The 16,543-nt window shown below is 51.9% G+C and overlaps 1 long non-coding RNA gene across 17 annotated transcripts in view; it reads left to right on the top strand.

Annotated features, from left to right (window-relative positions):
- Window positions 1-16,543, top strand: part of LOC106801885 (uncharacterized) — a 242,556-nt gene that overhangs the window by 121,942 nt on the left and 104,071 nt on the right. For 4 of the 17 annotated variants that reach the window (XR_015555948.1, XR_015555950.1, XR_015555954.1 and 1 more), the window contains one exon: window positions 11,074-11,200. The exons of the other annotated variants lie outside the window; for them this stretch is intronic. This is a non-coding gene — a long non-coding RNA (uncharacterized LOC106801885). The remainder of the gene's footprint in view (window positions 1-11,073; window positions 11,201-16,543) is intronic. 17 annotated transcript variants of the gene reach the window in all.

Raw genomic sequence — 16,543 nt, 5'->3', positions numbered from 1 at the left:
TTTTACAGGTAAGGAAGCTGAGGCTGAAACTCAAAGGTGCAGAATTGGGGCCCAAAACCAGATCTCCTGACTTCAGAGGATGAAATATTCCCCTTCTCCCACTTAGAAAAGTCTGTTGTGAGCTCATTGCTCTGTGCATCTCCTCGATGACTGGCTTTTTTTTTTTTTTTTTTTTTTTGATTCTGGCCCAGAGAGGTGGTCGAAAGCTGCCTGGCACACCCTCTCTCCTTCCCAGTGGAGTTCCAGCTATGGAAGATGTGTACATAAAGGCAAAGCTTGGCCAGAGCATTGGCTGCAGGACTCTGGAGAAAACGCCCACCAAACTTCAAAAATTAGTAATCTTGAATAACTCTTAGTTACTAGCAAATACACCACAAATAAGTGCAAAAATGAAAACAAGAAGGCATGGGCTTTGTCATTCGTTGGCAAGGACCCAAGAAAAGACTTGCCTGTGGAGGTCAAGCTGACCCCCAGTGGCTCTTAGCCTTCCTGTGGGTCTCAGAACGTTCTTTAAGAATCATTCTTGGAGGTGAGAGGCCTGGCAGTGCCCGTATCGTAACTAATAGAGATGTTTTTCATGAACTAGTATCCAGTTGTGGTTGCGTGTCCACTGTGACGTAGACTCAGGATGCATCCACGTCCACGTGTGTTGTGTCCACAGGCCCCACAGAGCGCCTCCCAGTGGGAATTGCCTGGTGTGTACAGACAGGCAGGCAGACTGAGCCCTGGGGAGCTGAAGTAGCTTCCCCAAGGTCATACAGTTGTAGGGTAAGGCCTCCAACTTCCGTGTGATGCCTCCACTCAGCAAACCGTTACTGAGCTGCTGCTCTTTGGGGGTGCTGTGGGTGCTGAGTGTCGTGTGTGAAGCCCTGGGGCAGCGCTTCACGTGTTTGCATTCACTCCTCAGCACAATCCCAGGAGTCAGTTCCCCAGTTCCTCCATCCCTCATTCGAAAAGTTTGGGGCAAGCTGTGTGTCTGCATTCGTGATGTTTTGAGATTTTAGAAAGACAACACAGTGCACATCTCATACCCTGTGTTATGGGCTGAACTGTGTCCCCCCCCCAGATTCATATGTCTCAGTCCCAACCCATAGCCCCTCAGAATGTGACTGTATTTGAAGAGAGGGCCATTAAAGAGATGATTAAGTTAAAGAGGCTGTTAGGGTGGGCCTAATCGCATCTAACTGGTGTCCTTATACGAGGAGATTGGGACACCCACAGAGACACAGGGTTGTGGGTGCACAGAGGAAAGACCACGTCAGGACACAGGGAGAAGACAGCCACCTGCAAGCCGAGGAGAGGGGCCTCAGGAGAAACCAACCCTGCCAACACCTTGATTGTGGACTTCTAACCCCTAGAACTATGAGAAAATAAATTTCTGTTGTTAAAACCACCCAGTGTATGGAACTTTGTTATGGCAGCTTTAGGAAACTGATACACCATGTGTCTGGGGCAGTGCTATTAACCAAATCTTGAGAGTTCTATAGGGAAATATATTAATTTTTATACCAAGTGAGATAAATAAAATCAATAAACAACCTCATGCTAGTTTAAGTCAAGACTCAAAATTACCAAAAATGTTGGTCTTGAGAGCTTCTTAGATTTTGGAATTTTGCTTGAGTCTGTTATCATCATTTCTGTTTTGCAAATTAAAAACCAAGCTCAAAGAGGCTCAGTAACTTGCCCATGGTACCCAGTTAGTTTGTGCAAGGACTGGTTTTGAGCCCGGGTAGCTGGGCTCTGGAGCGCTGAATTTACTCACTGCTCAGTACCACCTCTTGACAGAGATTGCCTGGGACAGTGTCCTTGAGGAGCTCTGGACGTAGACAGCGAGTCAACAACAGCGGTGTGTTACAATGGAATGTGGGAAGATATCCGGGACCCACGCTCAAGTGGGGAGGGCCCTGGCTTTGGCCCCAGCACTCAGCTGCTCCAGGGTGAGTCCTAGTGCTTGTCCCCCAGGAAGGGCAGTGCCTAGCCAGGCTGGCGGGGCTGGGCGGTAGCAGTGGCCGCGAGTGGGCGGCCCTCCTTCATCCAGCGCCATCAAAGGCCGGCTCTTGGCTGGCAAGGTGGGAGCATCAGGCCGCTGTGTTTGCTCTGGACAGAGCCTGGTCTGTCTTTCCAGACTGTGTAGGGACAGGCAGGGAGCTATGGCAGCGGAGAGGACTGTGCCTCTTTTCCATCTTCCCTGGCAAAGGGAAGACACAGCCCTCAGTTTAATTTTTTCATTAAGTCCTACATTTCTCTGAAAAAGATGAAAACAGAGTCTGCTTTGAACCTGAGCTAGAACTCACCTTTCTGTAGAAGCTCCTTCTTGTTTATTCAGTTGGGCTCTTTTAAGAATAGTCATTTCATAGGCCTGACTCTCATGGTAGGCACTGTTGTTATCATCATCACCACCATCATTATTTTTTATTCCTCTCTATAGAAATTAACCAGTATTACTGGCTTAGCTTGCGCGGTGTTTAATGCTTTTCGAAGAGCTTTTTCAACCACTGTTTAATTGTACTTTAGCTATTCCTAGCATCCCTATTTTGCAAATGTGGAAGCTCAAGGTTCAGAGATGTCAAGTAACTTGCCCAGGATTGCACAGCTTGGGGGGTGGCAGAATCCACACTCTGCTCCCAGGCCCTGGGAATAGCTCACAGTGGCAGTTGGTGATATGAACCCCTCCTCGGACTCAGGTTTCAGAGGTGGTTTTAAATGTGTCCTCTGCAGGCCTGGGGGGGGAGGTGGGTGGGGTCGGGGGGTGGGGCACAGTCTCCATTTTATAGGTGATCGGGCTGGGACTCAGGAGCAGTGACTTGCTGAGGGTCACACAGCTCATTCCTTTGAAAGTCCCCCCCGCTCCCCCAGCCATCACGAGAGTGAGTGCCTTGAACGCACTTGGTTCAAAACCCCGATATTCTGTGTGCTTCAGGCAAGTTGCACGGCCTCTCTGAGCCTCGTCTATGAAACAGGGACAAGAATGTGCTGTCATATTTATAATGGGGTCGTGTTGGGAGTGGCACCCATGGTGGATGCTGTGAATCTGCCTGTTCTCCCCTCGCCTCCTTCCCCTCCCTCTGCTCTGCCCGGTGCCTCAGCTGCTTGTCTCTGGAGCTACACCCCAGCTCCCTGTCCAGAGCCTGATGCCTGGGGGGCGAGGACACCTAGCCTCGACACCCTCTTTCTTCCACTCCTGCCGCCTTTTCCGCAGATACCTTCTCAGATCTCTCATCTTCATCTAAGTGTGCGTGTAGGTCACCGATCACAGCAACAGAGCTGCTGTCTGCACGGCCCTTACTGAATGCCGGCACTGGTCAGAAATGAGCTAATTTTCACAGCAACCGTCAGAGGAAGGTGCTATTTAGCATCCTTATTTTGTGGCTAAGGAAATGGAGGCACAGAGAGGTCGACACATTTGTCCAAGGTCACACAGCTTTTACATGGCAGCACCAGGATTCAAACCCAGGAGGTCTGCCTTTGTTGCCCATGCTGTCGTGTGCGGTTAAGCCCGTGCTTGTCTCATTCCGAGGGTGGCATCATGCGTTGTGTAGCTGATGCTGCTGTGATCTCCAAAGCTGCACACAGGTGGGCGGGCAGTGGTGTGGGCAGAGAGGGGATGGACAGGGAGTGAGGAGTGTAGCTTCTAGGTTCCTTGCTGCTCCGTGTTCCACTGGGCAAGGCCCCGGGGTGGGGGCAGCTGTGCAGTCCGTGGGTGCATACATTCTCAGATCTTGGCCGCCATTTCTAATTCCCTGGCACCAAAAGCCCAGCTGGGTGATCAAAGCTGAGTGCTCCTAACAGGAAGGGTGGGGGGACAGATGGGAATGGCTGGGGCTGAGCTGGGGGGCATGGACGAGGAATCAAACAGGAACGTACAGGGGGGTTGGCTGGCTGATTGACCTAAGGGTGGGGAGGTTGTAATTCATCCATTTAAATAAATATAATTATTTGGCACCTATGGTACCAACCTTAGAAAGCGTCATGCTTTCTGTTTTATTCGATCCTCCCTTTGGGGAAGACAGAGGGCGTTTATGATCTGTTTTCCAGAGGAGGAGCCGGAAGCTCGGAGAGGGAAAGTAATGTGCCAGAGGCCACATGGGGGAGAGCCCAGATTTGACCTGAAGGTTTTGGATTCCACTCCCAAAGTTCAAGTGTGTCTTGACCTCTGTGATGTAGAATCAGGGATGTGTGCCTTCCATTGCTCTGTGACTCCAGAACTGTGATTGTGTGCCCTGGCATTGAATAGCAGTGGTAGGAATCATAATCGTAATCTACAGGCCATTGTGCCAGGCCCAATTCTAAGCACCGTATGTGTATGAACTCACGGAGTCCTCACAACTCCCCATGAAGAGGTCCTATTGAAATGGGGACATTGAGGACTCAGAAAGTTGTCCTTGGTCTCAGAGCTTGTGATCAGCAGCACCAGGATTGGAACCCAGCAGTAGCCTGAGTCCTCACATTTTGCCCATCCTGCCCTCCCTTTTAAGGCTAACTATTGGGTGGAGTGGGGTGGGGGGGCCCCAGGTGGACAGATCCATGCCTGGGGGGCACCTCGAGGCTCTAAGGAGGAAGGGCAGGAGGGGATGGGGAACGTCTCCTGAGTGCTCAGCCATTTGAATATATTTTATGTCGGTTCTGGGATGGCTTCCTGTCTTATGTTTTCATCTTAGTTATGCATTTACTGAGTATTTATTAAGCAACTACTGTCTTCCAAGTATTGCTAGATTCCGGAGATACAGAAGTTGCAAGACCCAGTGCCTGCACTCAGAGGCACTCTGCTCACTGCAAACTCCGTAAGGAAAGAGGCAGGAAGCGATGCCTGTTCTGTGCCAGGCGCTGCGTTAGGCTATCATAGACGTTCTCTGTTTAAGCTACTCAGCGTCTGAGGTTCAAGGAGCTGCGAACAAGCCAGGTGGGCCGTGGCAGAAGGGGGTTAGGACAGAGGTCGGCTGGCCCCTCAGGAGCCCGGGCACCTGCGTCTCTGCCTGGCTCTCACCTCTTCCCTGCCACCCTCAGACGAAAATACAGAAGAGGCCCCTACAGAAGTCTTGTTAGGCTGCTCAGTTTCCGGGAGCAGGGAACTGGCCTTCACTTAACTGTCCCTAATGCTCACTCTCCCCGGAGTCTCTGCACCTACTCTGGTCTTGCCCAGACACAGCAAGCAGTTCTTGGAAAGGCTCTCCTGCACTTGGCGATTTTGTCATCTGCGGCAAACCCAGGATACCAGAATTCCTGGAAACATCCCTGATTTCCTTCTCCTTAACAGTTGCCCACTTTCTACAAGGGATTAATAACATAGGCAGTCATGGTATCAATTCAGCCTATCCAGCCCAGACTTTGAAATTATTATTTTTATTGCAGTTTCCAAGCTGGAAGGCCTTGAGTCCACCCGCTTCCTTACACAGAGGGGAAAACGGGGGAAATTGAGCCCCAGGGAGATGGGCTGGTTGGTCCCAGGTCGCACAGCTGGAGGGTGGCAGGCCTGTGGCAGGAACCAGGATCGGGCCTTGGTGGCCCTCACTTCCATTTGCCTCCCTGGTCTCTGGCCTCCTGGAGGTCGGTAGATAGGAGACACCCTTCCTGGAAAGACAACAGCTTGGGGACGTTGCAGATAAGGCTGGGTGGGTGTGCCTGGCAGACCCAGAATAAAAGGATTACCCAGAGAAGTTAGGAATTGACCTTCCTTGAGGTGGGGGCTACAGATAAAGATGCTTTTGAAGTTCGGTTGGTGGGAGATAGGATCTTTGTGGCAGAGCCTGTCACCCATGAGCCTTCTGGAGGAATGCAACCTGATAGGGAAATCAGCAAGCTGAAGATAGGGAAGGAGAACACTTATCACTGGAGGCCTCTTCAGGGCTTGCTTTGAGGTACTTCCTTCCCGTCTGCTCTGTTCTGGAGTCTGTTTCCACTTCGCAGATGCAAAAACTGAGGCGTAGATAACTGTTTTCTGTTTTTTAAAAAAAATCCTGATGGGGATATCACTGTTACAACAGTTCAAAATGCAGGATGCTCCTGATTCTGCAGTAGTTTTAATTGAGCATATACTACAGGCCAGGTACCGTGTTGCATTCTGGGAGGACAGAAATTAGTAGGACGCTTTTCACCTGTGGGGAACTTTTGGTCTCCTGGCGGGGGAGATTTGGATGAGAGATCAGGTAATCACAGCAGAGCATCTGAGTGCACAGAGGGTCCCACGGTGTGGACTTGGGTGGTCAGGGAAGGAAGGGGTTAGCCCAGAGAAGAGGCAGGAGGAAAGAGGGAACAGGTAAGCAGAGAGCAGATCCTGGAGAGACCATTTTGACTTTGTGCTAAGGGCACCAGACAGCTGTGTGAGTTTTAAGCAAGGACGTGAGAGGGTGAGGTTGGCATTTCGGAAAGCTCACCCTCGGAGCATTACGGAGACAAAATCAGAGGGGGCCTGAAGTTGGTGGGAGTGCTGATGGGGCCTGACCTGGTGGAGACGGGGATGGATTGGAGAGACCCCGCAGAGGGAGAATCCCCTGAACGTGTGTGTGATGAGCTTGGGGAATTATAGGAAGGAAGGAATTACATGTGCTGCCACGTGTCTGGCGTAGGCCTCCGCATGGATTTGATGCCGTGCACTGTGCTAGGAAATGCTGGGGTGTGTGTGTGTGTGTGTGTGTGTGTGTGTGTGTGTGTGTGTGTAGGAGACGGTCTAGTGGTTCTGGAGGACACAGTGAATGTGGAACTCTGAGCACGGCGCCTGGCTCACGGGGAGGGTGCCGCAAAATTAGGAGATTGTTACTCCTCACATTATCCTCATTTCCACCGCTTTACAGTTTAATTGGTTTTTAACATATAGTTTACTTTTTCATCCTTAAGCCAGCACCTCACGAGGGGTGTAATCAACTCATTGAATTTTTTTATTTCTGCCACAACATTAAAGATCATCTAGTTTTGCTATCACCTTATTTTATAGATAACAGGGTTGAGGATTACAGCCCCTCTTAGGGGCTAGGACCTGTGTCTCCTAAATTCCAGGCTCAGGATTTTTTTCTTATCTTATGGGAATTCTTCTCCATTTTAGTGTCCCTCTTGCCCAGAGGAGCAGACTGAGACTTACAGGTGGGTGATTGGTGTCAGATCCCCTTTGGGGTGGTCAGGGAAGAGGGGGTGTTTGGGAGAGAGTAGACCTTTGACCTGTGGGATCCGAGTCTGACCTGGCTCACTGCTCCCCTCTTTCTCCTTTGGAATCTGGGTGTCACCCGGCCTGGCAGCTCTCTCTTCCTTCTGGAGGTGCCCCCAGTGCATCTTTGAAGTTTTGGGGTCCACCGCCACCTCCAGGCAGCCTTCCTGCCACTCCCCCAGGCTTACCCCAGGGCCCTGGACTCTCTTCCATCTCTCACCACCTGCCCTGGTAAACTGCCTGCTCTCGCGCTTCAGCGGTGCATCCTGTGCAGTCAGCGATGGGTTTGCCATCTCTGGGCTCCTAGTGCCTCTCTCAGTCCAGACCTAGTAAGACTTGGTGCATGTTTGGTGAGTGAATGAATGCTGTTATTTGCATTACAGTTGTTATTGGAAAGGTTTCAATTCCTGCTCCTCTCAGCCCTTCCTGCCTTCTCAGAGGAAAAATGTGGCAGAGAAGTTCCCAGAAGTATGAACCCAGAGGGAGTTAGTACCCTTTGGTAATTTTTATTTTTCCATTCAGAAGTCCCTGTTTATGAGCAGCCTTTACAATATTAAGACCAACTTTGCAGACCCATCCTCTGAGTTCTGGGGTCATTTAACAAATGTTCATTCAACACGTATTCACCATGTACCTACTATGGGCCAGACACTGTTTTAGGTCCTGGTACACATCAGGGAATGATCTGTTTGGGGAGGAAGCTGATCTGGCAAGAAGTCTGTGTTGGGCCAGAAGCAGAGGCCAGCGAGGCCTTTGGTCTGGGCGTCCTGGGGCCCAGGCCTGGCAGTTCCCTCTGCTCCTCTGACCCTCAGTTTGCGCGTATGTGGAGTGAGCAGTTGGATTAAAAATATCTCCAACTGGAAAGAGACTTTCCGGTTCTGGGATTATTTATTCTTCCGGTAACTCTTGTCGAGGGCTGGGTGACCAGTGGGAATGGGAGCGTCCCCACCCTCAGGGAGCTCACAGCCAGTAGAGGGGAAAACTCAGCCTGAGTCAGAGAAGGGCAACCAGCAGGTGGAAGGAGCAGTGTGGTGAGGATGAGCCCGGGGCTACAGGACAGGCAGCGGGGAGACTGACAGAGGGTGGGCTAAGAAAGGTGCACCTGAGCCAGGTCCGAGGGGAGCAGCTTCTGTGAGGGGGCGCTTTCTGCCAGTTATCCTTCCCAGACTTGGGGTGCTTTGTCCCCCACAGTGGTCTTGCTCCTCACTGTCAGAGTTCCTTCCTTCAGAAGTATTTCTTGGTTATGCCTTCATGCACTCTCCTGTCCTTGGCTCGCAGGGTGCACAGCCGGCAGCCCAGGCACTGATGGAGCTGGAACTGGGTGACGGGGTCCGCAGAAGGCACTGGGCCCCATCGGGCTTCAGACCTCCATCCTGAGTCAGCACCTGGCTTCCTTCCCACGCTGGAGGCAAACTCCGTGTATTAGTTTTCTGGGGCTGCGGAAACAAATGACTATAAACTAGATGGCTTAAAACCACAGAAGTGTATTCTCTCGTAGTTCTGGAGGCCAGAAGCCTCAAGTCAGGGTGTCGGCAAGGTCATGCGCCCTCTGAAGGCTCTGGGGGAGAATCCTGCTTTGCCTCTTCCAGCTTCGGGGGCTGCAGGCGTTCCTTGGCTTGTGGCTGCATTGCTCCAATCTCTGCCTCTGCCGTCACATGGCCTTCTCTGTCTGTCTCTCCTCTTCTTTTAAAAGGACGCCTGTCATTGGATTTAGGGCCCACCCTGATCTGGGATGATCCCATCTCAAGATCCTTAACTTAATTACATCTGCAAAGACCCTTTGTCCAAATAAGGTCACATTCACAGGTTCCAGGGAATAGAGCTTTTTTTGGAGGGTGCCACCACTCAGTCCCCTACAGGCCCTGGCACTGCTTTGAAAAGTCTCAGGTAATAAGCACATCGTCACCAGGAAGGTGGCATCTTCCTGGCAAAGTCACGGGAAGGCTGCTGAGGATGCAGTTGTGCTCAGCCACCGGTAGCCACCCGGGGTTCCGGGGGACCCTTCCTGTTCTCTCCTCCCTGCCCTTGATGCATGGGTGGCGGCCCTCCTCATGCAATTGGGATTATTTAGAGAAGACGATTCCCCCCGCTGACTTTTGGCCCCTTCCAGCTGAGTGTCCTCACCTCTGCCCCATGCCCAGGAGTTGGCAGCTGCCTTTTGATTGTGTCTATTTCGTCTCCGTTTATTTTATTGGAGAGCCCCATGTGGAGGCCCCCTCCGTGCCAGGCCCTGAGCAAGGTGAGGGGCCTCCAGGAGCCCAGTGGTGGGACGGACAGTGCCGTCGGGAGCTTGCACGGGGGGGTCACTGAGGAGATCGGGGTTAGGCTCCCGTGGGTGTGAATTGGGAGCACATCCCAAGACATGCAACGCCTGCTCTGGGTTTTGAAACTGACTTAGAAGGCACTGTTCAGGCGGATAAGGTCTCGGACCCAAAGGAGCAGCGTGTCTGGTGGGTCAGCTGTATCCAGTGCTGGGCGCAGAGCAGGGACCGCGGGAGATAAGCAGGCCATGCAAGGTCACCTGGTATCCTAGTGCTTGAGGCTTTAAAGAGCTTCCATTGTGTCTTCTTGGTGACTGGACAACTGGAATTGCAATTCTAGTTCTAGGGATTTGGCAGGTGGCGTACTGAGAGGTAGCTTGCTTGGTTTGCATGAAATCAAATGTCATTACTAAGAGGCCCATTAAATTCTTTTTTTGTGTGTGTGTGTGTGAGGAAGATCGGCCCTGAGCTAACATCTGATGCCAATCCTCCTCTTTTTGCTGAGGAAGACTGGCCCTGGGCTAACATCCATGCCCATCTTCCTCTACTTTATATGGGACGCCACCACAACATGGCTTGTCAAGTGGTGCGTCGGTGTGCCCCCGGGGATCCGAACCAGAGAACCCCGGGCCGCTGCAGCGGAGCACACGCACCTAACTGCTTGCGCCACCATGCCGGCCCCCATTAAATTCTGATGGATTGATGTAGCTGGTAAAGTTTTCATAATAAGAAGAGAAGGATGACGGTAGTATCTCAGAGAATGCAAACTTTAATGGCAGTGTTAGTTTCCATACGATCGCTCTATGTGTTGGGTTTACCCGGGTTATGGAGTCACTTAATGGTCCAGAGGCAAGGAGCGTGTCGCCCCCCACTATATATGGATGAGGAAGCAGAGGCACTCAAAGATGATGTGAGGACACACTCATGTGCTTGGAGTCACACTCCTGGTAAGTGGCAGAGCTGCACTCTGGCCTCAAATCCTAGGACTCTCATCCACTGTTCTTGCCTTCATTTCTCAGCAATCACCCACTTCTTTCCCTGTGGAGGTATTTTCCACTACGCTTCTGGGAAGCTGGGTGTAAACTGGGGCCTGGAAGAGAGGTGGTGGGTCTTGTTTCACTTCTGGAGGCAGAGAGAGCCTCTGGAGCAAGGTAGAGCTTTCCATGCTGATGGAAATGTCCTGTCACCTGCACTGTCTGATACAGTAGCCCCTGGGCACATGTGACTAAGGAATGGCCATTTTAAAGAACTCATTTTAACTTATTTAAATTTAAATAGCCGCACATGGCTCGTGGCTGCCCCATTGGATGGCTCAGTCTGGAGTTCTGGGGCCACCTGACTTCTCAATTCGTGCCTCTAAGGAGTTTCTTGGTTCTGAGCACGGTGCTCCCAAGTTAAGGGCTGGCTGACGATTCTGAGCGCCTCTAGGTGAAGCTCCGGGTGGTACCTGCTCATCGCCCCTTCTTGGGCTCTGAGCTCTGGTTCAGGTGGGATGTCAGGGTCAAGTTCAGGCCATAGTGGGGCATAGGAAGGACTTTTGTGGAAACCGCTTGGCTGTTGGGTTCCACCTTGTCTCTTTTAGGTTCACAGCAGGGAGCACCTGCTGGTGGGGACTTCAGAGTGTCTTCCTCCTTTGTCTCCCTGGGACGTGCTCAGACTCCTTTCCCTCCATCACAGGTCTCCCTGTGCCGCCGCAGGTGTGCTGGCCGGCTGAGCCAGGCCCACCCCTCACCTGCAGAAGGGAACCCCCTGATGCCTGCTCTGGAAGACTAATTGGAGGGTGGGCCACCTGACAACTCCTCAGGTAAGGATTGTTCGTTTCTGGAAGCTCCTGGAACATCGCCCCAGGCTGATTGTAGGTTGAGTGCTTTTTACAGGAATTCGCATCCACCTCTGTGACAAAGGAGGGGTCAGAAGGAGGGCAGGGCCTTTCTTTGAATGGAAACTAGACCTGGGGCCTCTTGCGGAAGATCAGGAGTGAACTGGACAATGCATCGGGAAGGAGGGGGATCAGCTCCTGGTGGGCTTGGAGAAGGGGTAGAGGGAGGAGAGGCCCCTGCAATTAGTCCTGTTAAGGCTGGGTCTTTGTCTGCTCGCCTCTCACCCTAACCCTCAGCCCCCATATGGGGCATAAAGTAGGCTCGCAATACAATACTGGTAGGAAGGAAGAAAAATGACAGATTCTAGCATTGGGGCAGCCCTGAGAAGGGGGGATGTTCTTCATCCGGTGTGTGTTCTGGACAGAACCATGGGATCTGTGCATGGCCCAGCCCAGCCCCTAAGACAAGGCTTGGTCCAGCTGGGCCCAGAATGTGCTCCATGGCCCTGCTGAGAATGAGACCACTTCAGGGAGGGTTCACATCCTACTTCTCCAGCCTGCTTTGAGACATCTCCTAAGGCAGGACAGCTTACCTGGTCATTACTTCTCCTGCCATAAAGACAAAAAGGAAAAATATGCCAAGTAGTTCAAGGCTCCTTTTAATCTCAGGTTCATAGATCTAGATATGGAGATGAGCTTGCTCGTGGGGGTCCTGTAACTTGCCCAAGGTCACACAGCTGGTCATTAAAAAATATTTGAGCACATGTGCCTCATTTATGGACTGGAAAAGTCTGTCTGGTCAGTTTACCACAACTAACATTTATTGATGCCTGTGGTATGCTTGAGTGCTTCCTTGCGAGGGCACCTTGGGGTTTGAAGGCCCTGGAATCCTGTGACCTTGGAGCGCCCGTTCCTTCTCTGTCCTCTCCTTCCTTGCTCATGTTTGTGCCCAGCTAACAATCATGCACAAGAGAGTGGAGCTTGAGAAATGTTTGTGGAAGGACTGCCTGGCTGATTGCACAAACAGATGGCACAGAGTTTTCCAGACAGCAGCTTGGGAAAGTTCTGGATCTGTCAGAACCATGTGGAGGGTCCTGCAGACACCCAGGAGTGCATTAACCCCTTTTCAGTGATACCTGCTTGCCTGGCCTCTTAGGGCATAGGATCTGTGCTCACCTGTCCTTTCCAACAGGTACAGGTCTGGGGACCTCTGTTGTCCAGACATCTTGGATCTGGGTGCCTCTTGAGTGCAGAGCTCTGGGCTAGCTGTGGGGTGGGGTGGGGGCAGCCACCTTTCAAAAATACCATTAGGAAGCCAAGGCCATACTGATGTGAGTGCAGCATCCAGGAGTTCCTGGAGATGAGGTCCAGGTTGGCTGGTGCAGCTTCTCTCATCTTACAAATGTGCTGTGCATTTTTGCTCCATCAGGGATTCTGCGTTAGAACCCTGTGTGTCCCTGTTAAGTGAAGACACTGGGAGGTCACAGCTAGCCTGGACGCTGGCTTAGGTGAAAGCTGACCAGTGGAGCGTATCTGGGAGGTTGTGGTAAAGGGGGTGTAGTGTGTTGAATGTGTCCCCCAAAAAGGTAGGTTCAGATCCTAACCTGGTACCTGTGAACGTGACCTTATTTGGACGTAGGGTCTTTGCAGACGTCATCAAATTAAGATGAGGTCATACTGGAGTAGGGTGAGGCCTAAGTCCAATGAATGGTATTTTTATAAGAGAAAGGAGGCACACAGACACACACACGGGGACAAAGGCATGTGAAGATGGAGGCTGAGATTAGATGACTGTATCTACCAGCCAAGGAACACCAAGGATTGCCAGCAAACCAGAAGCTAGGAGAAAGGCAAGCAAGGATTCTTCTCCAGAGCCCTCTGAGAGAGCATGGCCCTGCTGACACCTTGATTTTGGACTTCCAGCTTCCAGAACTGAGAGCGTAGATTTCTGTTGTTGTGAGCCACCCAGCATGTGGCACTTTGTGGTGGCAGCCCCAGGAGACTAGGGTAGAAGGGAATCCCATCCTGTGGATGGTGAGAGCTTTCCCAGATGCCATTTAGAGCCTCCAGTTGCGAGTTTATAGACGCACTTGCATGTTTGCCTCTGCTGGCATAATGTGGCATCTCTCTCTCGTTCACTCTATTATTGGGCATTTACAGTGTCGTGGGATCTGTCATTAAACCTGCTGCAATCTGTTCTTCCCTGTCCTAGGCATCCCACTCTCCAGCCCATAGTTTGCTTCAACCAGCTGGTAACCCCACCCTTGGCTATCCCACCTCCTTATCTTAATTCATGCCTTTCTCTTTGGCTGCGGGGCTTCTCAGACCTACCTAACACCTGCCCATCCATCTCAGGCTGGGACCCTTCTTGGATACCTTTTGGGGCCCCTTCTGGCCTCCGCACCCCAGCCCTGAAGTTCAGCGGCTCTGAGTGAGACATTGACCACCCAACGGCTCATGTCTTCAGACTGGCATTTGGTCAAGTGCAGACATTCCCGGTTGCTTGCTGTGAGCACTCTGCAGAGTTTCCCATTTACCCCTCAGAGCAGCTCTGGGCGGGGTCCTATTATTATCTGTGCTCTGCAGATGAGGGCCAGAGAGGGGCGTGTCCAGGTCACACACAGCGCCTCTGGGAGCAGCTGGCATTCACGCCCAGGTCTTCCTGACCCCACAGGCTGCCCCCTGAAGCCACGTGCCCCACTGACCCTGCCCCGTGCCCAGCCTCCGCAGGAGGTGGCCCAGGTCCACACTGCTTAGAGAAGTTTTCGGGAGTCCTTGATCTGTTCGGGATTGTTTGTGAGGGGTTTAGGAATATCTGGATCAGCTGAGCTCTTGAGAGGGCAGCTTGTGTCCTTTCCCATGGAGTGTCTCCAGCTCCCTGCCCTGGGCTGGCATGCAGCAGGAGCCCAATAATGTTTTTGACCTGAGGGAGGAATCAAAGAAAGGAGCAGCCTTTGAGCCAGGGCGCTGTGGTGTAGCACAGCAGAGCCAGACTCTGGAACTCGCGAGGCTGCAAGATCCAGCTCTGCTGTGTGACCTTTGGCAAGGTAGCTGACCTATCATGCCTCGGTTTCCTCATCTGTAAAATGTGGATAAGAATAGCATCGACCGCAGAGGCTATCGTGAAGGTTACAGGAGTTACTGTGTGTAATGTGCATGGAAGGTTCTTGGCCAGTTGTCAGTGTGACAGAAATGTGGACTATTGTTATTGAGGCTCAGGAAGTATTTATCAAGGGTTCTTTGGGAATAGGGAAGGGAAGAGCAGTGTCCTGGCTTTTGAATAGTCTTGCAAAATGAGACTTCCGGGCCGGGGAGAGTGCCGAAGATGGCCCAGCAAGCCCCTTTTCCACTCGGGCCACCGTTGGAGAAGGTGGGCTGAGAGCGGTGGTGCTGTTCCCTTCCCTGGGGAGAGGCAGGGCATCCTGCTCCGGGGGAGCCCTGCACTCCCTTTAGCAGCTGTTGCTGCACCCCAGGGTTGAGCTGGGGGCAGCAAGGCCTGGAGGCCTGTGCGCTGGGGGTGAAGGGTTAATGTTTCGCCCAGGAAGAGTGGCCCCATGTCTCCTGTGAGGGACACTTCATGCCAACCACAGCTCCCGCCACGTTGGTTGAGAGCCTTTGCTGAGCCTGCACTGGGCACCTGGCGTCTCAACCGCAGCAACCCTGCAGGGAGGGTTATGCCCATTTCACAGATGAGGGTCTGCAGGCGCCCAGCCTCACAGATGTGGTCCTCCTGCCTTCACACCTGCTCCCTCCAGAGATGCAGTGCACCCATGAAGGCCTGTTAGTGCCCATCTGCTGTCACTATGCCAGAGACACACAGGAAGTCTGTACACAAGGTGGGAAGGAGACCAGGTTTGAGCAGCGATGGCCCCAGGGACTTTGGTTCAGCCCTGTCCCATCCGGGTTGCTGCTCATATTGGTCAGATGCTTCTTAGTGGCCTCTGTGGGGCAGGTTGCTCCAGCTGGCCCGCCTCCCTCCTTTGCAGGGCATTACTGGGCTGAGCAGGAGGGCAGGGAGTGGGGGAACCCCTTGCCATTAGCCAGTCACTCAGAAAGCACTTGATAGTTCCAAGAGGAGCTATTGAACCATGGCCTAAATAAGTTAAGGAAAACTCTCCCCTCTTGCTCTCCTGGGGGTGGGGTTTTGGAGGAGAAGTCACTGGTTGCTCTTGCCTGAGTTAGATGTGCCCCAGCCCAGTGACACAGTGGGATCAGCTTTAGAAAATAGCTGTGCTAGGGTCCCACCCCCAGAGAATCTGATATTGTGCTAGGAGGGACCGGGGTGCCTGTGCTTTTTGAAGTAACCAGGTGACTCTAATGTCAGCTAGAGTGGAATTGCATTGGGTCGTTCGCACGTGCCTCATGCGCATGCGTGGTTCATGAAGACCTCAGTCAGATCCATCAGACAAGGAGACTAGGAGATGAGAATAATGGAGAGAGCCACCAGTTAGTGAGTGCCTGCTGCTGCCAGGCGCCTTGCTGAGTGTGTGCGTTTTTCTTCATCTTCACCACACCCCTTTCAGGAAGGTCCTGAAATATCCCCATTTTACGGATGCAAAAACTGAGGTCACGGGGGTGAACTACATGTCCAAAGGTACAGGGCTGGAAGAGTTGAAGTCGGGACTGGACTCAGGTTACCTGTGACTCCGAAGTCCTGACTGCTGACTTGACCGCCCCTGCCCGGACCGTCAGTGGAGACAGCTGTTCATTGAGATTGCTGTCCACACTGGAAATCCCACCTGGGTCCCCCCCATAGAGAACGAAAGTTCCATATGACCTCGAGCACCACGTGTAGAAACTGGTTCAAGTTGCCTTTTTGAAAAAGACTTAGTTTAGGAAATCAGTATTTAAATTATTTCTAGGCCTCTCAGCAGGGTTTTATGTTTTAGGAGGATGCGCATTTAAATACACACAGATCTGGGTTTTTCTATTCCTGTGTAAGCACTGTGGGCGTGGTGGGGAGGAAGACTGAACCTCACCAAGCTGAGATGATCAGATACAGCCGGATGCACCGAGGGGCTGGAAGACTGACGTCGCTAATATATGACCCATTGGGTACCTACATTTTCCATTCTCTGATTAAAGATCACGTTTCTTTGACTTGATCCTCAAAGGCCTCTGGGGTTTGATAATTTCTCCTACCCTGAGTTCTGTTTCTGATGCCCCAGAGTTCTCCCCATTTTTTTCTGTACGTTATTGAAGTTTTACCCATATAAAATCATCATCATCATCGATATTTGTTGTCCTTTATTGCAGAAACAGCATTGTAACTCCCAAGAATGGAAATGGACAAGAAAACAAAATCAATAACCATCTCCTTTTGACCAG

Source organism: Ceratotherium simum, chromosome 23 (genome assembly GCF_057802395.1).
Source record: "Ceratotherium simum simum isolate JZ-2026a chromosome 23, ASM5780239v1, whole genome shotgun sequence".
NCBI classification, from domain to species: Eukaryota; Metazoa; Chordata; class Mammalia; order Perissodactyla; family Rhinocerotidae; genus Ceratotherium; species Ceratotherium simum.
This window is presented reverse-complemented; position numbering and strand designations above follow the sequence as displayed.